At 40.5% G+C, this 24,624-nt stretch overlaps 1 long non-coding RNA gene across 1 annotated transcript in view; it reads right to left on the reverse strand.

Moving 5' to 3' along the window:
- Window positions 1-9,905: 9,905 nt before the first annotated feature.
- The window catches only part of LOC311431959, a 32,222-nt gene continuing 17,503 nt past the window's right edge, over window positions 9,906-24,624 (reverse strand). Inside the window, exons 2-4 of the long non-coding RNA XR_014689725.1 lie at window positions 17,698-17,884; window positions 11,724-11,771; window positions 9,906-10,992 (exon numbers count right to left, since the gene is read on the reverse strand). This is a non-coding gene — a long non-coding RNA (uncharacterized lncRNA). The remainder of the gene's footprint in view (window positions 10,993-11,723; window positions 11,772-17,697; window positions 17,885-24,624) is intronic.

Genomic DNA, 24,624 nt, shown 5'->3' on the forward strand with positions numbered 1-24,624 from the left:
AAAAAAAGAATTCCCTTTGTTTTGAGCTTTTTTCTTGCCAAAAGATAGACAACTTTTGATAGAAAACTTGTATAGACAACTGAGAGCTTCTTCAGGTGAAGGAGAAGACAAAGATGAATATGAAGATGGGGAAGAAGAAGCATAAGGAAGAGGAAGGAGAAGACCAGAAGAAAAGGCTATCAGAAAACCTTGAGGAAATGTACATATGTGGTGTTTCACTACCTGATCCGCTAAAATTTGCGTGCAGTTCAACCGGACTGAATGTCTAAGTGGGGCTTTACAGAGACAAAAATTAGACATAATAAATGACTTGTGAGTGAAAATTAAGAAGAAGTACCATTAATGGAGAAACTTCGGAGATGAGTGTGGGAAACTGATAAACAGGTGTGAGAGGTAAAAAGGGTTGGTGAAAGGAACTGAGACAGAGCCAGGCTGGAGAGCTAGGAAAAGCAAGCAGATATCAAGCCTTGAAAGTGATGACAAGAAACAGAAGTCTGCCCCACAGGAGCTGCTAATCTCAGGGGGGTAACTCAGAATTTAAAGATTCCAGGGGTTGAATTTAGTCTTTTATTAGACGAGCAAACTACTTGAAATTAATAAGATTATACAGCGAACAATGTCATTCAATGCAAGCATTGGAAATGACAATCAATATAAACCTGTGCATCCTATTTCAGAGAAGTGATCATAGAAGCTAATGAAATGCAGATAAGTGCATTAGGTTTTCCTGTATCCGTGCACCCTCTTATCCTGTCATTTAAAACTCAAAATCAATCTGAGTTACCTTAAGTGGCAATACTGTGTCTTTAACGCTTGATTCATTTGTTGTGAAATATAGTCAAAATAATAATTTGAAAGGGAAATTTGAAAATGTCAGATAGTAAATGCATATTTTACTTATATTAATGTTTGTTGATTTGAGGCTTTGAGGGCAACATGGTAAATATTCGGTTTGGCTGGCACAAACTGTGCAGGAATCTAATAGAAAGCAATATTGTTGAAAATGGATATCAATTGAAAACAGAGAGCAGTGTCAACTATTCCCCACTGGGAGCAGACAACAATAAAACCAGTCAAGCATTACACAGTTGAGCCTGCCAAATGTCATTAGAGTGTAGAAAAAAGTAAAGGCACATATACGAAGAGGGGGGGGAAGGAAAAAAAAAAAAAAAAAAAAAAAAAGAAGAAAAAAAAAAGGTACTCTCCTTATTTATATTTTCCCCTGGACAATTTAGTGAGATAAAACTACAGAGAAAAAAATAAATAAATTCATTATAGTGGTGTAGTTGGATAATTTGGAGAAACATAGCATGCCGTTTGGAATTAAGAAAAACAGAGAGATAAAGCAACGCACTTTAATGTCTCTCAAATGCAGAGACATCTCCCAACAATTGCGCAGCAAATTACGTGGGAGTACAATTTTAATTTTTAACCATCTTCTTTTTTTTTTTTTTTTTTTTTTTTAATAAGTCTTAATACCAAGATTATAGTATTAGGTGGAATAATTAGGAAAATTTGTTTTAAGCTCTGCCGAAACATGGGTAAATAAAAAAATGAAAAATAATAGAAACCGCACACCCACGAGGAAAGGATTTTTTACACCGGGTGGTGGAGGGGACCGCTCAGTATCCGAGGGCCAGGGGAGAAGAGGGGGGAAGGATGCTGCAGCCCCCAGCCCCCCCATCAGCCTCGCAGCCCCCGGGCGGACAAAGGGGGGCGGCGGCGGCGCTCCCCGCAGCAGGCTGCAGCTCCACCTAGTGAGGGGCTGGGGAGGGTCTGCAGGCTCCCGGCAAGGCTGTGCACAGCGAGCATCCCTTGTTTTGGGGTGAATAACCATCCCCCAGCCAGAGGAATTTGGGAGATTTCGGGAAAAAGAGTGAGTGAGGTTCCTAGGTGAGCTCACAAAACCGAGGCAAAGCTGTCCCGCTTTCCTTGCAGCTCTGACTCTTCTTTTAGACATGGAAGGCAGACGGGGACTTCTTTGAAATTAGCCTTCTCTGTGACGCTTGCGTATGAAGGTTTCAAAAAATGTGGAATTTGATAGTGCTTCTGCCTGGGGCTCAAGTTGTGGCCCCTGTTTTGCGCTGCTGCACAGACGATGCACTTCCAGGTGCATTGCTGGGAATGCCCTGGGTTTGCTGCTTGTGCCAACACACACCTCCAGGAGATGCAGGCTTTCCCCTCCACTTTCATGTACAATAGCCTCCCAAATCAAGAGTTTCTGCTTTGCTGACTGCAAGTTGAATTTGAATAAATAGCCTGGCATTTTAGGCCCTTGTTTGAGTAATCATTTTAAGCACAGTACTTTTTATTTCCAAATATAATGTCTGTTAACTAGACAAACAGCCTAGAGAAAACTTAATTTTTCTATCTGCTTCAGACAGAGACTAAAGTTTTCCCTCTCACCTAAATAAAACGTGCTTGTGGGTGCACCTCTTCCCTGCTGCAGATCCCCACCATAACGTAGGCAGCCAAGGAAGACCTGCCGGTCTAAAGCTGATGCTGATTGGGTACTGCTCTCACCTGAGCATGGATCTGTGACTTTTGCAGTGTATTTAGGTCTTTCCAAAATGCCTGGCAGCAGGCAACATTGCTTAAGGCTTCATGGTACTCAAGTCAAATACAATCATTGCTCCAAAAGAAACTTTATGGTCCATCCAGTTCAAAGACTTTATTAAAATAAATTAAAATTGACTGAGGACTACAGCATATATATATTTTCAAAGTCAGTTAGCTATCTACTTGCTTAAAATTATTTAATCGCAAATCAGAATGGCAGATTAAAACCATAAAGCAGGGACTGAAAATATATCTTCATAATGCATTAGTGTAGTCGATAGATCAGAACTACTTCTCTGGAACTAAAAGAGGCTGCATCCTGTTAAAATTCTCACATCCCCATGGCAAATTTTATTTCCTTTTGAATTCAGTTGTAAAAATTGGAAGCAAGGAAATTCACAGACCGAGACACTGTCTAGATAACATTAAGGGGCATGTTGCTTCCAAAGCCTTGTGTGGGTTTAGCCACATGTCTACCACTGATTTTAATGGGATTTGCATGGCTAAAATCCTGTGCAGTGCTTTGAAAATGTATCCCTGAGGGTCTGTCATGAATTCATAAAGCCCTAGAATTTCTGAGTTAAAACCAAAATATAGTGTTGGTTGATTTTAGAGGCTTGTTACCACTCTCCTAATTAAAGTACAGCTTAGGTTGGTAAAAGGTCTATTCTAGCTCGTGTGTACTGTATATGTGTATAATATAATTCTAGTATGGGTATAATTTCAATGGTTGTGTTATTTACACTACAAAAGAGCTGTGTTATATGCACTTTCTAATTTTCATAACACTTTCATTATACATTGGGTAGTAAGTCCCAAACAATGAATAAAATTGCTACTGTTCTTTCAATGAGCTCGTAAATGTCACTGAAGAAATTGCTGTCATGTTAAGGGTGAGTTGGTTTTGTGGTGCACTTACACTACTTATTGACAGAACAGTTAGTTCCAATGCAACGTTGTGGCATTTTTCTTTAAAATGCTTTACATAGCATTATATCATTTAAGGATCACGAAAACCAGCAACACAAACCAATACCTCACAAAATTCTGGGATTCTGACAAATGCACAAAATTAAGGAGAGGCAATGAAAGGCTTCTTCTCCTTCCTGCTTGTGCCCTACAAGAAGGATCTCACATCAACACTGTCATTATATTAAGCAGCCCATGAGCAGACTGCATGTCAGATCAGTGGTAGTAAGCTGGTTTCACAGAATGAAAGCCAATTTCTGAATGCTTTTCATTACCGTGCCCAAGAGATATGCAGGTATATTTATCTGTATCTTCAGAATACCAAATCTGCTCCTGCAGTCTCCTCTTCTACCCACATTCATTGCAGGGTTGGAGATCATTGCATCTGGTAACCAACTGATAGAAAGAATGTCCTAGTGTCCTACAACCACCAGGGTAGGCAGGTGTTTAACATGTCTTCATTTGTCACATTAGTAATTCAATAGGTGGCTATTTAAAACACATAAACAAATCTGATCATGCATAAGCAAATTAACACACCTAAAATATTTGCCAGTAAAATCAGCAGGCATAAGAAATCAAGACCCAAACTTGCAATTGGGTGCATTTCACCTATCAAGCTCAAAAATCACTAAAAACATCTTTGACCCTGCTACAAGGTCTTGGGAGCATTTCTTTTAAAAGCATATTCAGGAAGAACTGGCTTTCCAGAGTCCAAGTTGAGCAACAGCGAAGCACACGAACTTTGTTGGCATCATCAGCTGAACTACCCCGATGAGCAAAAGCAAATCACCTCCCAGCAATCGAGGCCTTTTAAAATTCTCATTTCATGTATTCCTACCAACAGGACTCAATATATGGAAGTTACCCTGAAGGATGAATAATCCCTGGCAGGTGTTCTTTAATGAGGGCTGGTTCCATAGCTCAGTGGTCCACAGACTGTAGCCCATGGCTCTGTAGTGGCCCAAAAGCCTAGGATAAGTAATCACAAATGGACCGTAGACTATAATAAACAGAAAAATGTACAAACTTACAGTTTCTACCAGCATTCCATGCTGCTATTTTCCATGTAGCTTTTCTGATTTGCCAGAAGGAAGTTTTCAGCAAAGTGCAATTTGCACAGTTGCTCTGGGACTTGGTTTGAAAAATGCCCTGGTAGGTTCCTCAAAGGGCACATGGCAGCTGAGGGTTAAAGGTGGTTCATTGGTCCAGAAAAGCCCCAGGGATATTGCCTTAGCTAATTCTGGGCAGTGTAGTTTCTCTGAAATCATCAAGCCTTATATTTAAACTCTGATACTCATTACCATTCTTTTTAAATACGATAAAAATTAAAGATAACAGTGCATGAACCCTGAAAGGCAATACCGCCCAGCCTCACACATATGTAAGATTCATCCTCCTCTCCTTTTTTCTTTTCCTTTTTTCCTTCCCTCTAATTCTCCTTCTTGTTGATTGGTCTTTGATAAACAACAACATACAAGATGCAAAATTCACACAGGCAATCAAACACACAAGAGTAAAATCATACAAGAGGCATTGTCTATACACTGCTGTGATTTGCCCCCTTATTCACTTGTTTTATTTCTAATTTGGATCCCTGAGGACTTTTTCTGCTTACCAGAGACACATTGGACCTTTCTGATTGAACATGCTTTAATTCTTTCATGAAAAAAAAAAAAAAAAAAAAAAAGCCTCTGATTTTGAAAGAAAATTGTAATCTGTACTGTCATCTCTTAATCTGTCAGCAAGGCTGGAAGAATATGTTTTGATCAAATATTTGGGTATTTAGGTGTGTGGTTTTCACTCGGGAGCTGAAGACCTAAGCTCCATGATATATCTTGGATGGTGGCCAGGTTTAGATCCCTAAGAATTTAAAACAATAACCACCCGCTTTAAAGGGGAAGGTTATTTCCTTATTGCCACTCACTAATTTAGGATCAGCAAAATCTTATGCTGCATCAAATTGAAAAGTAATAGCTGTAAGGTTGAGAACTGAAACCTTGCACTAAGCACTTTATTACTGCAGGATTTATTTTTTTTTCCCTGTTAAAAACATAGCCATACAATGCCTTTTCAGATCTTTGAGTTAGATATGTTGCCTTATAAGACTGTCCTGTCACTTAAGAGATGTAAAACTACCATTATAATTACCATTATAATTCTTTTGATGAGGTCTAAACTGAGTGTGTGTTTATACACATCTACCATTTGATAAGTACACTTGCAAAGCAGAAAAATCTACATATCCGTTTTGGAAGTTCTTACACCCATAATATCCATGCAACTTCTACAACACTGTTTTAGACTAAAGACAATCCCAGATCAAACTGCATACATTTCAGACCCGAGCAGATTTTAAACAGCATGGCAAACATCTTTGAAGAATAAATAGTATTTTTTCTGGCCACCAGTTGCAAAAGAAAATAAAAAAGTGCCTTTGCAAACAAATGCAATGTAAGCCCAATAGAGGTCACCCTCAGAGAGCAGCATTGGTCCTTGGGTTGCTCATGAAGCCAAACAAGCTTTCCCCAGCACTGTTTCACCACAAAGGCAGTACCTCATGTTTCCGCCAAGAACATCCACCAAGAACTTGTTAATTCTCCAAGAAAAATGAATTTTTGTTTGCCCATACCTTGAGTTTCCTCGAAAGAATCCAGTTGGCCTACAAAACCAAATACCTGAAAAGATGGTTTCATGGTTTACATAGAGCACCAGTAGATCTGAGAGGATGGGATAAGAAGCATCGTGTTGTACAGCATGAGTTGTGTTCAGGTGTTTGGGAAAATATGAAGGAAGAGCTAGTTTTGTAGAAGGAGGATACAAGTGAGGACAATTTAATGCAGCAGCCCCAGGGATGGGGCTGAATTTCAGCAGTGGGACACAGTACTATCTCAGACAGCAATTTTGAGTTCCTGGAGATGCACCAGAGAGTTGGGCTGCAGCACCCTGCCTGGGTGATCCTTTCACACATTAGCTCAACTCAGTATTATCACAGGGCATATACAGTCCATATAGTACCTAACACTAGTTTTACTCACAAAGAAAAATGCATAACGTGTCTTCTTCATGTATAAGTACAGTACTACAGTACTATACTGAGGAGTTTGTAAATGGCATTGTCAGTGAAGAGATCATCAGTGCAGGACCTATCCACACTATTACAGCAGATTTACAGTTCTGTGAAAGAAGATCTCCATTGTCCTAGTAAGCAAAACAGCATCGTTTTTTTATTATTATTATTTTTAAATCAACAAGGAACAACAACAACAAAAAAAAAACTTGCTAGCATGTTTTGGTCTTCCTAGGTCAGTGCCTTGGTTTTATTTCCACAGTGCAATAAAATTAATTTTGTTTAAGAAATAACCATATGGGATGCAAGGGCACATTTCTTTAACTTCCCATGCTTAGCCAACAGCTCTGAGTTGGATACTTTTGATTTATCCTTATGAAATTACAATATCTCATTCCTTTACAATTCTTAAGGAAAAAAATCAGTTCTGGGGAAGGAACAAGGCAAGAATATTAAAAGAGATTTTTCAAAGCTAAAGGATTTTCTTCTTTTACACACTTAAAGTAATCTTCTGGGCAAGGAGAGGACAAAAAGACCACATTTTTTCCCCTCCAAAGAATCTATAGGACTTGCCTCAGAACTAGTCCAAAAGAAATTGTAACACAAGAGGAGTATATTGTAAGTTCACGTTTTTGAGGGCTCTTGTGAATGGTAAGAATGATTGTCCATTCATGCAGATTCAAACATAGGCTTTTTTTCCTTAACTGCTCCTTGAACAGCACAGTCCATATTTGACAAGTTAGAAACATTAGAGAATAAATTCACAGAGATGAAAATAGAATTTCCAAAAAAGTTTTCCTTAGACTTCAAAGCAGATAAAAAGGACTTGAGGAAGTTTGATCTTTATTTTATAAGTATGTACAAGAGAAGGAGGGAAAGAAGGCAACAGTCAAAGAAAAGTCTAGTTTAATATTTCTCTTGTGGGCATACATAATGAGAAGGGGAATGCTACAGTTCCTCGGAGTTCATAGGGTAGCAATTCACTGCCATGAAATTATATCTGGCTTCTTAGAAAATTCCTTTACTTCTCTATGCTTGTCTGAGGTATGAAAACCTGTTCTCAAGTCTCACAGATGTTCAGCTGTAGTGGATGGATTATTACTAGAAAAAAATAAGACCTGATAGAGATGTATTTCTTTTTTATATACTTTCTTATCCACCTGAAAGGAAGTATATTTTCTCTAGAAAAACTAACAGGGGCATTTTTTAAAGCAAAACCATGTAAAGTTTTTCAGTTTATAAGGTGTCAGACAACAGAGAATGGATGAAAAGTATTCCTATTTGAGCAAAAGAGCATTTCAAAGTTGTAGCATTTACAGAAGGGGAAAAAAAAAATGTAAGTGAATATTGACAAAACGGCAAAGAAATATACATACAAACAACACATATACAACAACATACAAAGAAATAAGGCTGCAAAAAGAAAATAATCAGAATTAAACAGAATGCTTTCCTCTAAGATACTACAGATACAAGGACATTTGAACGTGCTCGTGCTTGTGGTCAGTAGCTCAGTGCAGACTGAGCCCAGGAGAACATGGACAATGACTGCAGTTTAACAAGGAACCTGTCTTCCTGGCCTTTACTGATTGATTATTGCTCTCTTTCTGTACTTACAGTTCAAAGATGCACCCACCTGACCAGTACCAAAGCCAGTGCTTCCCTCTATGGCCTACACAGAGAGGGATTGTTGCAGACACATGTGGAAGAACCACGTTAATTTAGCATAGAGTACTTTGGGATTTTTAGAACCTGATGCAATTCTGGTTATAGGCAAAAAGACATGTCTACTGTACCATACCATAAACCAAGAAATGGGACTATCAGTAGCCAAGCCAGCTCTGAATTAGTCCATATCAGTGTGGCACTGACCACATGGACACAAGAACCTGGAGTGAGACCAGCTCAGGTGTTTCCAGCAATGTAGATCCATTTTTTTGGCCATGAATCTCTTAATCCAGAGAGTGATCCAGAGCAAACTGGGGAGCACAGGAGCAGGCTGCATGCACTGCAATTTTTGCTGCGTGAGAGCTCAGTTTTGAAAACACCCAAGTACATTTTACTCAGCTTACTCATCCCATCAGTCATTCAAACAATAAAGTGTTTCAAGACTGACCCCTAATTCTCATAGCTAAAATCTACTGAATGATTCTGTTAACTACAACACTTACCAGAATGCAGATAAACATTTTTACACATTTTTAGACATTACACACTACACATTTTTAATGTAGAAATTCCTTCATCAAAAAGAACAACTAGAAAAAAAAATAATCAATAAACCTCAGACTTCTGTCACAGTTTTAGCTAGACAGAGACCCTCACATCTTTTGTTGGTGGCAAGGACTTTGGGTTTTGTACGTTATGAACAGCTATGCCTGATACACCCAGTTATGCAGCTATTTTGCTGATAGATATGTCACTCATCTAACTTGCTTGAATGACCGAGTGTTTTATTAGGCATATTGGAAGTGAGTGTTTTGAGCTGTGATGATTTTTTAAGGCATGATGAAGGGTCCCATCCACCCTAATCAACTTTGCATAGCCGGGGCTCAACTTCCAGTGTTGTCTTTCATCAGCGCAAGTGTCAGTCACTGGCCAACGCGTTGCCCACAGCCCTCTGCCCTCATTTCTTCATGGCGGGATGCATGTTGTTCTTTCAGGACAATTTCTTTTCGCCTGCTTTCCCAGCTTGCTTAGCCATGACAGGTCTGCCCCGGTTATGGCATTCACCATATGGCTGGGCTTGGCTCCACCCTATCTTTTAATAATCCCATCTCTCTGACCATCCCCCTTGCATTGCTTTCACCAAGGGCATTTCAGAATTCAGCCCCAAACTATCGGTTCTGACGAGCTTACCCATGTTAAATCTGAAAATATTAGCATTCATTTTCCGCTCGATGATAGCCCCTGAAGTGACCTTAGTAGGTTATGTCTCATTTCATATATTTTCCTCTGATGGTAAAATGATCCAGTGTTGATACAGCTACAGCTATTAAGTCACAGCTTGAATTCAGATAAAGGCATTTGGAAACACAATTTTAGAATATCATGTAATTCGTAGGCATTCATTCACTCTCTCTCTTTTTCTGTATGCTTATGCATCAAAATTTCATGAAAATATTTTTTTTTAATCTTCTGCTAAATTTCCATAAAACTAAAATATGGAAAAAATAAATAAATACAGTTATATACAGAATGGACCACAAACCTCCCACTGTTCTGAGGGACTGATGCAAATCCACTTTACAAATTAAAAATCAAGCTGGCAAAATGTTTGTAAGAATTTTTATATAAATCTTACACATTTTTGAAACTGTTGCAAGGAATAGAGAGAGCACTGCTGATTTATTTTAATCTGTAAGAAAGGAGAACCCTTCAAAGCATGAAAGATATTCAACTATCTTTTATCATTACAATACTTGCAAAATATTCATTACATTGTAGTATTTTAATTATTATTTTTACATATTTTTGGTTGTATATTTAACCAGATTATATATTGTTATGTAAGGGTATTTCTCTACATGCTGGGGATGACATCGGATTGTCCCTACAATACTAAGCCTCATCATGAGGCCAAGAATCTTTCTACCACACCATTTTGAAAGAATTGCTTACAGTCATATTTCGGCCTATTTAGGCACATACAACAATATAGTTTTAATTACCTGTGTACATGGCATTTTCCATAAGGCCTCATACAGCACACAGAATGAATGGTGATTATTATACAAGCTGCTGTTCACTATTTCTTTCTCATCTCTAATGTGGCCAATATTTTGTGCCTTGCGAAACAAGAAGACAAGGAAAGGCTCTCTTCCTTGTGAGAGTTGCCAGAGCACTGATCACTTTAATATCTGTCTAAGTGATAAAGCTAGAAAGGCAAGAACAGAATATCTTGTAGATATGGAAGGACAGAGAGGATCTTACATGTGTATGCTGGCAGGAGAATGAGTTACATGTGGATTAAACAGCCTCCATTGATTTAGTGTGCCACATTTGTTACTTCTAAGACCAAGTTCATACCCATTCTACATCAAAACCCTGCTACTGCCTGAAGCTGGTCCGTAGGATGGCATTTCTAGCTCTTCTTCTCCTCTTCCCACCTCTCTTCTTTCCGTCCTAGGAAGAGGCAGCACTGCTGGAAGGGCTGGGATGAGGCAGGGGGACATGAGGCAAAAAATGGAATGGCAGCTTTGTCCTGGGACATTTGGGGTGCCAAGTTCACTGCTAGGCAGAAGGCTGGTGGCTCACAGATTTCCCACAGGTACAGTCAGGGGATGTTGGGAAGAGTAGGTAAAACTAATTGCCCTTCACATATACAAAGAAGAGGTGCCAGGAGTTCTGGAGGGTCCTTTTCTCTCTTGTGGGTCCTGGAAGTGGTAGGCAGCCTGGAGGGTCAGTTGGAAGAGGAAAAAAAATCAATTAACTACTCAAATCTATCTGAACAGGAGCGTCATCAGCACAGGTCAAAGCTATGAGCCATTTCCCTACCAGCTGCCAGACCTAAACATGGAAATTTTGAGTATTTAAATGACATAACTGTAAAAAGCTTCAATGCCAACCAAACATCTCTTTCTGTCTTTGTTCTTAAAAAATCACTGAGCTTTTTCTGCTGGGTGAGACTTTTTCTCTGAAACTTTTCTTAATAAAAGACTCTCTTTTAACTCTTATATCCTCTTTTAAGTGACAGAAAAACACTCCACTATGGCAGCATTTGAAGTCTGGCATAGTTAAAGTGAAAAGAAAAAAAAAGATTATTTAATGGATAATATAAAGGCCTCGAAATAGGTGCATTTCTGTACAGACAGCTACAGATGTATATATATACAAATAGTGAACCAGAAGTATGGTTCACTATACTGTATATCTTATTGTACAACAATAAGATAGCCATATTCAATATAACTCCATATTTATTATTTAACAATAAAATACTATAAGAACCTGTATAAGAATCATATGCTTTTTATCTGGCACCATTTGACTGCAAGTGTTTCTGTTCTGGTTTACTGCATATCAGCTAATCGCATAATTCGGCTGGATGCATACTAAATTGAAGTCCAAATGCTGTTCACTACAGTGTACTCCCTCTGGATAAATGAACAGTCAGTATACCCACCGGACTGCATTCCTTCACCACTCCTTCGTAAGCAGCTGCCAGTATTTGCTGTAAAATATAGGACAAAATATGTAATTGCTACATATAAAAACTGTGGCTTTGCTACATTAAAATCTTCACTGCAGTTGCTAAGAGGAATGTGCAAATCATTAGGACACGATGAGGAAGCAGGGAGATGTTCATTCCTCGCCTTGGCAGCCTCGGTAAGGGCACAGATTGCTCCAGGAGCACAAACAGCAATGGCAGCAGAGCATGCACCTCCTTCATCCAGAGAAAACCATGACTCTAAGGAAGTCCTGAGACTGCATGGACAGAATATTGCACCTGGAAGTCCTTTCCTAGCTTGTGCACATTCAGCAGATGAGACAAACCAAAGCAAAGTGAGTTGAAAGAAGTAGCAGCTTCACCCCACGTCTCCTACCCTGACATTGCCCAGGCTGCCCTTGCTTTTCAAAACAGCAAGCAGCAGCCAAAACAACATGTTTGTTTGTTTGTTTGTTTTTGAGGAAAACCATACCCAACTGCTTTGTGAGGCAAGGCTTTCCTTCTCACTTTTTGCAGGCAGCGCAGGGATGGGGAGGTGGTGGTAGCCGAGGGCAAGCCAGGCAGAGGGATGCTGTGGGTGAAGGGGAAATACTTGCATGCAGAGCAGCATACAAGCAAGGTTTGCACATGCAATGGGAGGGAGTCCTTGCCTGTTGAACTCCTGGCCTTCAAAAAGCACTTCTGGCTGAGGCCATGGGCTTCAGCATTGAGTCTTCCACCTCTCTGGGGATGCCTTACGGCAAAACTGGCTGCCTCAGCATCCTTAAGAGCAGCATGAAAGTCTGAGCAACTGCTCATAATGGTCCCCTTCTGGCCTGAAACCTGATGAAGCCTTTGCAATTCTGTCTTTCTCAGCAGAGAGCAGAAACCATGCTCCCAGTTTTGAATCTTTCCATTATTTTTAATTTTTCTTTGCTCCTCTGACTGACTGGTGTTTTGGTTTCATTTTTCCCCCTTGCCTTGCCTTGTCTTGTCCACCCTTGTTGGTTTTTTTTTTGTTTGTTTTGCCTTGCCCTGCCTTGCTTTGCATGCTGAGGATACACCATTCTTGGGGCCAGATTTGAGAAATCTGAAGCCCAAAGTTTTGCATAACAGAAGCCCTGGAGGGTTGAAGCCTGGAGGTCCCCCTTTGCACCATGCATTAGTCCCATTGATTGCTCTTCCTCTCTTCCTGCCCAAGTAGGGCTAGGTCTTCCTGGAAATTGCCCAAGGAGCGCTGAAAACTGGCTTGAAAACATGACAGATAATACAAATACTAATAATTTAAGGAGATGTGCTAGAGGTCAGTTATTTTATCTTACTCTTTGCTTGCTATCAGCACATCAAACCTAAATGTAGACACCAGAAGCCACTCTCCATATCTCAGGCTGCTAACAGGTTCCAGCGAGGAAAAGGAGGGACATCACATGAGATTGCCACAGAGGAGATCCTTGTCACTGAGGCCAGGAGCATGGCAGGACCTAGAAAAGGGGTTATGCACTTCCATGGAAAATGGAAGTACCCACACTGACATTGGATAAGACAAAAAGCATAAAGAGAGAGAAAGAAAATCTCGTGCTGCATTGTTCACATCTCCATGGTTCTACACCAGCAATTAAGGAAATGAGATACCTGGTAGGAAAGCTTGTTAATATTGTGAGATTTGAAGAAATATCAGTGACCACTTTTTAAAAAAAATCAGGTGGAAGTTATGACTTGTCCTGGCAAAGATAAGGGACATCTTAATAGTCTCCCACTGAACATTACCGATGAACCACTTATGTAAATTCTGCAGAAAAAGATATGGGAAAATTTGGGACAAAATCTCAAATATAATTTGTACAAGTGTAAGTTACTCATGCATAACTTTGAAATGAGAAAAAAATATTGTATTTGTCAAATATTTGTTTTAGGTAAGCAAATTGTATTCTGTATTAAAACTCCAATGACATTTTTCGGCTGTAGCGCAATCTTAAAAAGCACTCACATTTAAAACTGTATTAAAATAACAAAAGTGACCAGGAAAATCCAGCCAGGAATTCTGTTGTAATTTTAATGCAACTGTATTATATATCTTACGTATTTCACAACATGCAACCTTAATTCTGCAAAGAGCTAAGCATGTGTTTAAATTTATACATTTTGAGTTTTAATGAGAACTCATAGAGTGTAAAGTTAAGCATACAGAAAATCAGATTAGGAGTTAGTGTTAACACTGCAAGTGGTACATTCAAACACTGGAGGGAGAAAAAAAAAAGAATATGTACTGTAGATGAGAGAAATTTGATGAATTAACTTTAAACGTCCAATGATTTTTTATTTTTTAGAACACAGTCTTCAACCCCAGAGTTGCAGTAATGCTATGCTTCACTTTATTTCCTCCATATTCAAGTACAGTTTTTGGATACGATCACTTCATATAGTCAGTGTCTTTTTTGAGAAAGCATATTCTTAAATGAGTTTGTTGCTAGATCTTATTTTTCATACTAGTGCATTACCTCACCTTTGTAAGACTCCAGGTTATCTGATCACTGTTCCCAAAGCAATCCTTTATTCTACCATTGATTTTCCTATTATAAGGGTGTGTTTTTTTAATTAATTGACTTCATAGTAAAGAGGAGATGGCTGGGGTTTAACAGAGGTGAATATTTCACAGGGCCATGAGTCATATCATATGTTAAGCAGCATGGGCTATGAGAAAGAAATGCAGCCTTCCCCAGTCAGCAGATCTAGGGTGTAACTCCAGCATTTCATTGATCTTGTTCTTCTGCATGTTCCATGTAAAATCACTTTCAGATTTATTCAATCTTTACACAGTTTTTTTTTTTCTTTATGATCTTTAAAAAATATACAACTTCTGCATCTTGCAACATACCAACCTGACACACTCCATTGGCTTTGAAGAAAGCAGAGACAATATATTATTATTATTATTATTTAAGACACCTTCTCACAAAAAGTAACTAATTTGTTCTGGCAGAACTTCTCTTATGTGCTAATTTATAACAGTAAAGGGAATAACTCCAGTTCAGCATGACAACTGAGTGCGAGTGGAGGCTTACAAGGATCTTCTCCACCCATTCCCCTTCGGGTTGCTTGTTGTCCCATTGGTGCCCCCGGATCGTCCCATATGTAATGCTTACAAAGACCTTCATTGCCACAGATGAGAGTCATGACCTCAGGCACCATCTCTTGTGGTTACCTCATTAGTCCAACTACATGAGCCTCCTTGAGGAATATTTCTCAAAGGTGTAACCTCTTGGATGTATGTTTTAAGACATTTTAATCCAGCAGCAGTATGAGTTAGTGGTGCATGTAGCCAATGCATTTTTTCCTCTTATGTCCACAGTCTAGTAGGATAGAAGGAGGAGGCTGTGCACCTTCAGGGCTGTTGCAGCTCTGGGAGAGTGTTGCCTTGAGAAACGCAAGTGTCACAAGTGGTACAAGTGAAACTCAACTCTCACAAGTGTTCAACAATTTTCTTTGCATAGAGAATGGAAGAGTAGCATGGAGGAGAAGAAGAACATGGCAGTGTGTGAGCAGCACCAGAGCCACGGTTTGCCAGTCACCTGCATGTGCCATCACCTTTTCCTTGCCTGTGCCTCAGGTCCCATCTCACACCACCAGCACAACTGCTCTCCACCACACAGGGCTACATCATCGCTGCCTGTGGGCTCTCACCCTTTATGTATGTGGTGTCCTTTGTCATCTGAACTTCTTGAAAATGCCCTGTCCTGGGACACCTTCCTATTTCAGTTCAGTCACAAGCAGCTGTGGCAGATACACCATTTCTCCAATGTTTCAGCCACACAGCAAGGTGTGGTGGAACAGGAGGGAAGAAGCAAGACCTTGCTGCAGCCTCATGGGCCACACCAGGACTTCACTCTGCTGGGTAAATAACAAGCAAAATTAATGTTAAACATATCACATTTTCTTGGTGAAATATATATATACATTGGTCTTAAGGAGGTAATGCTGATCTTACTAACAGAGGTGTGATCTCAAAGCTTGTTTCTGCCTTTTCACTGTGTGTAATAATTCAGTTCACCCATTTATCCCTTTAACATAACATTTAGGTTAAGCAGAAGGCCTAAGGGGAACATGTTATTACTTGCCTGTTTTTTATTTTTCTTTGATGTCTTCAATTCTATTCTCATTCATGTATTGGGGTGCACAGCAAATGAACCTTGAGCATTTATTTTATTTACTAATTTTGCTTACTAGCATTATCAAAAGAGTGGAGCAGCTGTGAGCTTCACAGATTGAGCATACATCTGAACATTTAACGGCCCCAGTTTATCCTGGCTTCAAGGCATCGCAATATAATATTCACTGACATGAAAGCTGAAGAAAGGATGTCATGGGAAGTCTGAGCATCACGCTGCGAGAGGGTATGTACTGTGAGACCCTCACTCCATTGGCTTCTAATAGGCTAAGTATTGATATGCAAATGGGAGAGAAGCTTGTGTGTGGCCTTTTAATGCAGTCGTTAAACATCAGTTCTGGGGGAAAAAAAAATACTAAGGCCTCTCCTTGTATATTTCTAACTACAGGTGCATGAAAACCAAAATGGATGGATTTTCTGTCAATTGCTTTGAAAGCAAATGAGACCACTTTGAAAAATCACGTGTAGGACCTGAAAACCTATACATTCTGATCCAGATTTCAAACACCAAGTGCTGAGGTAGTCTGATAAGCAGAAGTGGGTTAATCCATGGGGAAAAAAATAAAATCAGTTCCTTCATTCCTAACATGCCTCCCTGGGAGCAATACATATGCCTCTGGAAGATTAGGTGCTGGGTTGCCATCCCTGAAAATAGAAAGATGCTCACAAGGTAGCAGAAAGAGAGGCCCAAAGGGCATCTCCAAGGAGGCTTTGACTCCTCTGGTTCTGACACACACAGATAATTCCTGTTTCAAGTTCGAAGCAGGGGCAGGGGATGAGAGGAAAGCAGCTGTTAGTTTATCTTGTAAACAAGCCCCAGCGTGCCACCAGATTATGACAAGGCTTCAGGTTGGAGATGGCCCTAGACTGCAAAAAGAATGAAATGTTTAAAAAATTGAATCACTTCTGAGAGCACAGCTAGCCAGCTATTTCAGGCCTGCTCAGACAGTGGCACTGGCCTGAAAGCCCTGAGGTAGCAAGGAGGCTGGAAGCCATGGTCCCCATAGCTAAGAGGGCACGTGTGGTCCAGCCACTGGAGAAGAAGATAGCCCCAAAACTCCTTACTGTTGCTCTCAGTTATCCTGAAGGAAAGCCACAGATGCACTTTGGAGTTTATAAGAGGTTTGTGGATCATACACAGTGTTTAATAGTAGGCTCAATGGCCAAAGGGTGCCCTAGCGAACATGGCTTCCATACCAGGCCCTTTGTGCCCCACATGGCAGGGCTCCACTCCCATATGTCAATGCCATCAGCAGATGTCAGCCCCAGCTGCCCACACCGGCAGCCAGAGCTACCATGAGCAGCCTTCACTTCTTCCCCTTGCCTCCGGGCTGGTCTGTGTGGGAGTTTGTAGCAGCGCAAGATAAGATGCTATATTTACATTTCTGTAAGGCCCTCACAGATTCACATTCCAGAACGAACATTTTTTTTCAGCTTAACTTTGGAAGCAGCTGAGCAAAAAAAAATAAATAAAGAGCCACTCTTTATTCCCCAACAAGCGTGTCCCACCCCAGCACGGCTGCCGGGCTGTCGTTCACCGCCGGGATTTCCCACGTGAAAACAAGGACGCGCAGCACGGTGCCTTCAGAGGGCCACGTGCCAGCCACCACTGTCCCCACAGAGCTGTGATATCAGCTGTGGAGATGCTCTAACACACACCTGCACACACAGACACACACACGCTCACGAAGAAGATAAATCATTTGTATGTCTCCCCATTATAAAACACTCTTCCTTTTCACCACAACCAGTAGGGAAGCTGCTTAATAATGAAGATTTGAAGACCTGCTCTCGTTTCTCTGGATTTTAAATGCTCAGCTCATCCCTGTGCTGTGGGCATCATCTTTTCTGGCGTGGAAGGCTTAGCGGGAGTCCCAGAGAGCCCATTAGCGTTGCTCCTTAATTGGCTCAAGGCTTCGATGCTGATCTCTGCTTGGCACAACCTTCACTTCCCGCGCATCACTCCAGGTCCCTGCCAGTTCAAAGAATAAAAAATCAGGAGTAAAACCTGACAACAGCACTTAAAATAAAAGCCAGAAATTCCTCAGCCTGGGAAATCGCAGGTAGAAGATGTGCATTTCACAGCCTTCCTGGGAAAAATATTGCTTTCACAAAACTAACAAAGACATCTGATTACTGCTTTTAATTCTGAATTGGTGTCAAAGTGTTTAACCTTTCACTTACCGGTGCACCACCACCTCGATGCTATTTTAAAATGTGATTAAAATGCATGTTCCACCCACCTCCCACCCTTGTTTAACTGTTTAAGGAGGAAAGCAGATGCAGGTGCACGGAGGCATATTTTGCACTCCCAGGCTGCCTGGGGCCACAACTCACAGCAGCAGCAAGGATCCAGCCCCACTTACCTGTGTCAGAACAGGTAATTGCCATAAATCATCCCATGCCCCCTGCTCTCTGCAGCACAGGGAAGATTAATGGCAGCCGACACCAGAGCTGCCAACTTGGAAGATTTCTGTGGCAGAGCAGGGACAGCTATGCGTAAGGAATTGGTGATAAAAAGCTGTGCCGGGGCCATAACAAAGTGCTGGAAAGGAGACGAGGTCCCCTTCCATAATTCAGACACATTAGGGTCTTTCTGATTGTGATGACAGGCAGGTATTTGACTGGACACATTGGCAGCTATTGAAAATAAATAAATAAAAAGAAAGAAAAACAGTAGCTAAAAGCTAATGTCAAAATGTGATGTAGGCCTGTCACATGCCATCAGCCATAATTTTTTGCTATGACCACTTGCTGTAAGAAGGGCAAAGGAAACAGTATTGTCACTGGCTGCAAGGGACCAGCAGCCTGTGATGTGTGGGCTTTGGAGGCGGAGGGGACCCCTGTCACCCTCCCTGATGGACATGCAGCTCTTGCCGAGAGAGATTTATCAAATCACTTGTTTGCCTTTGCCTTGGTTAGAAGAAAAACGTCATTAGAGGGTGGAAATGAGGAATATGTTGCACAGAGTTAAGCAGAAGCACCTGCAGTGGGATACTGCATAGACTGAAATGCTTCAAGTAACACATTACCTAGAGCTAAAGGATCACTATGGGCTTCATAACCAGGCTGCGGAAGAACTGATGGACAGGCAGCATCGTACTAGAAGTTCATTGTGAGCTGTTTAGCAGGAAAAATCCAGCAGGGCAGGCAACAGAAAATCCATGTGCTGCTGAGCAGGCTGGTGTGAGGCTGGTGGCTCTGGCCCTTCACCGCTCCTGTCCTGTTTGCCTCTTGCTCCCCAGCAGCTGTAGCAGCAAGGGGAGAGCCTGCACTGAAACCAGGGAAATTCCAGCTGGTCCTGTGTGTGCTGCACATCCTACACACATGCTGGGGAAGTCCAACCTCTGGAGACCAGATACAGCAATCAGACACAGGTTTTGTGGCCAGCTGTGCTCCTCATTCAGTAGAAAGCTGCTCTTTTCCATCCTTCTCCAAGGTGCAGCATGTCCTGGTGTCTGTCCCCCACCCAACAGCCAGACACCCCCTGCCCCTGCTTCCCACCCAGACCAGGTTATCCCATTCCCAGCCCTTCACAGCCCCAAAAATCAGCATACCCAGGCACGTGTCTTCATCTAAAATATGAGGTTACACAGAGACATCTCACCATCCCTTCCCCATCTCACTGGGGTCTACAAGATATTCTGTTTTGGGGTTGTTTTCAGCCATGCTTTCTGGGTCTCTCCCCAGTGGCTGGGACCATGGCTCGGGAGGTGGGTCCTCTCAGCCTGATTTCCCAAATACTGAATACAGATGCAAAATCAATATTTATTCTGCTCTTTTAATTAAACTTTTTATTTTCCAATTGGAAACTCTCAATTTCTGTGCTCAGACAGGCTGCAGGCTTTTCTTCAATTCAATTCTGCTAACAACCCACTACTGCCGCTTATTTTCATAATTTACTTTTCACGTATAAAGCAAGGTGCAGCTTTCCCAGGACAAATTTCCCCACTCAAAATGCTTCCCTGACTCGGGAGTTAAAAACAACATGGAAGCTAAAGCAGGGATGAAACGACTCATCTGCTGCTCTTAGAGCCGGTGAGGCTTTCAGTCTTGCCGGTAGCAGATCTCAGATGAGATCTTTGTAGAGTAATGCGGCGGAGGCGCATGGTGGCTCCGTGTGACAGATCCAAATGCATCCTGTCTGTCCAAAGGGGGCCAGCGGCTCACAACAGCTGTCGAGCTGCTTTGTAAACAAGTGGGGGACATAGCTGTTTAACCTAGAATCATGCATCTGAAAATATGCTCCCCTCTCTAAGGGTTTTGCTGGAAATGCTTCAAAGGGTTCTGTTTTTCCCAGAAAGCTGCATCATGTGGTGTTTATCAACTCCTAGAAAGTACTCGCAGCCTTCTTCCATAGGAGAACAGCACTTTGCAGTTTGACAGTAAAATCACACATGACTTGTTAAGCACAACTTCCTAATGTAGCTCTGTGTCTGCTGCAACAGTCTCCCTGGTGGTAAAAAAAAATACAGTACATTACACTCGCTATAGCAACTGTTATGGCAATATGCAGATTACATGACCATATCGCTCCCCAGCATCTAAAAAAGAAATATTTATTTTAGCATAGTCAGTACTCTTTTCACAGTCTCTTCTTTCACTGTTCCTTTGTGTTACGCTGTCTTAACTTCATCCCAGATACTGCTTGATGCCAACCATCTTCTTTCTTACACACACCCCTTTGTGTCTGGGGTGACCCTTTGTATTCCTGAGTCATCCACCCTGACCTCTGGATTCTGGTATCTTTATTTCTAAAAAGCACACACAGCCCGTGCTCATGGATCACTTTATCTTACAATAGATACCAATTCACATATGTGTCTCCATTCTCTCCTGTGGTTTATCCTATTCTTCTGCTTTCTTACACCTATTATATCTTTTCTTTTTCAGAATGTGCCCTACTGAAAGATGTTTTTCCCCTATCTTTTAATTGTTTATTTATTTTTAACAGAATCTAGAGAAAATTAGGGCTATTGTTGTTATGGAAAAAAAAATAACAAAAATTCCTATCTTCTGCAGATTTTATCTACAAACCTCTGGTTTTCAGGTCATGAACTATTTTTTTGTGATCATCTTTTATTTTCTGTATAAGGATACTATAGGGAAAGATATGTTATTTGAGCTGCAGCTACAGACTCATTGTAAAATTAGGAATAATGAAGTTCTGATTTGAAGCTCAAGTGTCGAATCATTCTTCTTTAGGTTTAAATTAAATCAGCTAATTGTTTTTCCATCTTCAGAATAGGAGCAATATTGTACATCCTACCTTGCAGGGGTGTGTGAAGTTGAAATAATGACAATGAAGTCATAAGCTAGCCCAGACCCTCAAAATCAATCTTGAAAAATACGTTGCCATGCTCTTTCTCTCATTTGGTATTGTGGTTTAGCCTTTTCTCAGCAAAAAGCTTTGCCAAGACTAGTCTGAAGCCTGCATGCTGTTAAAAGGATATTACACTGAAAAAGGAGTGTAGGTGTGGATGAAGACTGCCAGAAGCATCTCCTATTACCCCAACGAGAGAAAATGGCAGCCAACTTCCATATATCCTGTAGTCTGGAAAATGGTGAAACACCATGACCTTTTTGACAGTCATAAATGCATAAGCAGTAGGTAAAAGCCATGAGTAATGTGGGTTCTGTGCAAAAAGGGCACAGACCACAAGGACTTAGAAAAACTAAAAATTAAAAAAAATATATATGCATATTTCATTTACTTCATAAATAAAGGAAAGAGGCATGTCACTAGCCTGATACATTTAAGTGGCATTGAGTGTCCAGGCACATAACAGATTTCTTGCATAGGACATACATACAGCTATATTTTTTAAACTCATCGTTTTTATATGCCTTGTGGGAAGAGGCATGGACTGCTTCTTTAAAATCACAGCATAATATCAAACAGGAGAAAAGGTAGTAAAGATTGGAGTAAGTATCTGTACAACAGAGCAAAGAGAAAAGGAGCAGTTTAGGGACCAGCTAGATATCTTTGTATGAAATACTATATTCAGTTGTAGAACAAATACATTTTTCCCTCTTTATTTCCTGGGCTCATATAAAATACAGCTCTTCAGGCCCTTCATGTGCTGGACAGAAATTCTACTTCATTCACATGATAAGAAAATTGAAAAACTAGAGGAAAATTTCAGCAGTGTTATTTTTGATGATTTTTGGAACAACGAAATCATGTTTCTTTCACATTGGTTAAAAAGATAATTTTGACCTGAGGATCTGGGATCTGGGCTGGGCTTTTTTCCTCAATATGTTTATCCATATAAAAAGAAGAGAAAATTTTTAAGAGTGCTGAAAAATAAATAAATAAATAAATAAATAAATAAATAATTTCAGATAATTTCTTACTTTTTTAACTCTTCTTGGAGGGAAGAAAGATTTATTTATTTTTATACACGGTAACTCCATTTTTCTGTCATCCACCCTTGATTTTCCATTCGAAAATTGTGGGATGAGGAGGAAAAGGGAAAGAGAGGGGAAGGGGAAGGGGAAGGGGAAGGGGAAGGGGAAGGGGAAGGGGAAGGGGAAGGGGAAGGGGAAGGGGAAGGGGAAGGGGAAGGGGAAGGGGAAGGGGAAGGGGAAGGGGAAGGGGAAGGGGAAGGGGAAGGGGAAGGGGAAGGGGAAGGGGAAGGGGAAGGGGAGGAACATGAAAAATAAAGGAAAGGGAAAGGGAAAGGGAAAGGGAAAGGGAAAGGGAAAGGGAAAGGGAAAGGGAAAGGGAAAGGGAAAGGGAAAGGGAAAGGGAAAGGGAAAAGGAAAAGGAAAAGGAAAAGGAAAAGGAAAAGGAAAAGGAAAAGGAAAAGGAAAAGGAAAAGGAAAAGGAAAAGGAAAAGGAAAAGGAAAAGGAAAAGGAAAAGGAAAAGGAAAAGGAAAAGAGAACCAGCAGATGAAAAGAAAAACAGAACTGGTTAATTTTCATTTTTGGGGAGACTAAATTGCTGAAATCTTTGTTGATACATGAAATTAGAAACAATCTTTCATTTTGTATTTTCCAAGAATAAGATAAAATGCACTGATAAAAATGGGTTCTGATACCAATGACATCACATCTTCCAAAACACATTTTTGGACAAAAATTTTTGCTCATTCTATCATAGTCATTGACTCTGACCTTCTACATGTATATTCAAAGAGATTAATTAAAGGAGAGCAGCACTGCTAAATTGTCAGCAGCTGGGGGATGAAAGCAATTCTAGAGAGCAATTCTCCAATGATGCTGTGGATAAGGCAGGACATTTAGTGGCTAAATTATCTCCCTCCTGAATTTAAACAGAGTCTGGTGAAATGGTAGTTTTCCAAAACTCCCTTTATGGTCAAATCCTCTTGATGGTGGTGTGGCTTTTTTTTATATATATATAAAGCAAAAACAAAATATAAAATAAATGGTATAATTAGCATTAAATGGTGCAAGTATACAGAAAATATTGTGCACTGGGGATTATACATAAGATGAACTTTATAGTTTTTACATTTCAGTTTTATAATTATTTTTTCCCTTGTATTTTTCAATATGTTTCCCTGGCATTCGAAGAACGGGAGTAGGGTTCCCCTGTGGTTAATTTAACCCTAGGAAATTCCCCAGTGTATAATCAAAGACTGCACAGTGGCTAACATTTATCTCCTGTTTCAAAACTAATGAAGTTAAGTCTTGCTGGCTAAGACAGTATTTTTAAAAGTCTATTAGACTTAAATATAGTAGCCCAACAGATATCAGTCACGCTACAAAATGCATTTTTTTACCACCTGTCTAAAAGAGGCAGCATAGCCACGGAAAGAACTCATCCATGGGCTTGAACCAGCCTCATTATTGCCAATGAATTAAATTGAAACTGCCAAAAGTCACAGCAGTGAATTCTGGATGTGACAGTCAGACCATTGTGTGTGACACGGGGGTGAGATGCTGTCCCCAGACTTGACCTGGCATTTGGTTTCTTTGTAGCTATCTACACGGACTAACCTGCTTCAAAGAGACCTCGAGTTGCAGGCATGAGAAATCTGGATATCTCCGGCAATTAGGACTGCTGAAAACAGTCATGTTAGAAAATAAATCACTCTTTAAACCTTGCTGCTAACAGGAATGCTATTTGAGGGGACCAGGGTGAGCAAAATGATGTGAACCTCAGCAGCACTGAGAGTAAATTTCTGAGCTCTTATCTTTTGCCAGCTTTTGTGCTCCTCTATGGCTGCTAGGATATCCTTGCAGAGGAAATAAAAATGGGAAATTCATATACATGCACGGACTCATTCAAATACCTATTCATGCAACTACCCAAACTTTGTATTCTTGTCCTGAGAGCTGTGAGGTGGGAATCACCTGCTCCAGCAAGGAGCATAACTACAAATGATGGGCCCCACCATACAACCTTCACGCAGGGCCAAGAAAAATCCTACACCCAACAGGACAGCTATTGGTTTAGGTACTTCTGACTTCATATTATGTGCATATGCTAGGTTTGCAAATGTGATAAAAATCATTGAAAATAAGAAAGTAACTGCAGTTAATTTTAATAGAATGAGCAAAACACATTAGTAATATCCCTCCTTTAAAAACAAACACACAAAAAAAAAATCATTGTCGAAGCCCTTGGAGGAACATCTGGTGGTGGTGCTAGGCACTGTTCTTTAGTTCCATATAGTCCTTTAGACTTTTCTCAAAAGTGGCACCTCTTTAAACAACCTTACTTTTATTTTTACTGTCATTAT

This window comes from Aythya ferina (assembly GCF_964211825.1).
Source record: "Aythya ferina genome assembly, chromosome: 2".
Lineage (NCBI taxonomy): Eukaryota > Metazoa > Chordata > Aves > Anseriformes > Anatidae > Aythya > Aythya ferina.